The sequence below is a fragment of the Cetorhinus maximus genome, chromosome 16 (assembly GCF_964194155.1).
Source record: "Cetorhinus maximus chromosome 16, sCetMax3.hap1.1, whole genome shotgun sequence".
In the NCBI taxonomy this organism is placed as follows: Eukaryota; Metazoa; Chordata; class Chondrichthyes; order Lamniformes; family Cetorhinidae; genus Cetorhinus; species Cetorhinus maximus.
Window position 1 is genome coordinate 29806996 of NC_135894.1, and position 547 is coordinate 29807542.

Consider the following 547-nt stretch of genomic DNA (forward strand, 5'->3'; position numbering starts at 1 on the left):
GGATGAGCAGAAATTTCCCCCAATTAAATATTGGAAAAGTCGAAGCCATTCCATCTGATCCCCGCCCCAAACCCCATTCTCCAGTCCTCTCTCTGGCAACTGTCTGAGGCTGAATCAGACTAATCGCAACCTTGGCATCCAGTTTGACACTGAGCTGGACTTCCAACCCCATATCCACCCCATCAACAAGGCCGCCCACTTTCATCTCCTTGACCTGTCGCTGGTCCTGCCTTAAATCATATGCTGCTGCAATCCTGAGCCACATCTTTGTTACCTCTGGACTTGACTGTTGACCAATCGTCTTCTGGCCAGTCCTCTCATCTACCACCCTCCTAAGCTCTGAGTTAAGGTAGAAAATCAGCCGTGGTTTATTTAAAGGCTGGTGGAGGCAGGTTTGATGGAGGTACTCAAGTGGGAATTGGATTGCTGAATCCTGAAACCTGAAAAAAAAGACTGTGCAAGGTTCTGGGGATAAGGCAGGGGAGTGGGGCTAGGTGGAATGCTCTTTCAGAGAGACAGTGCAGACTCGATGGGCCGAATTGCCTCC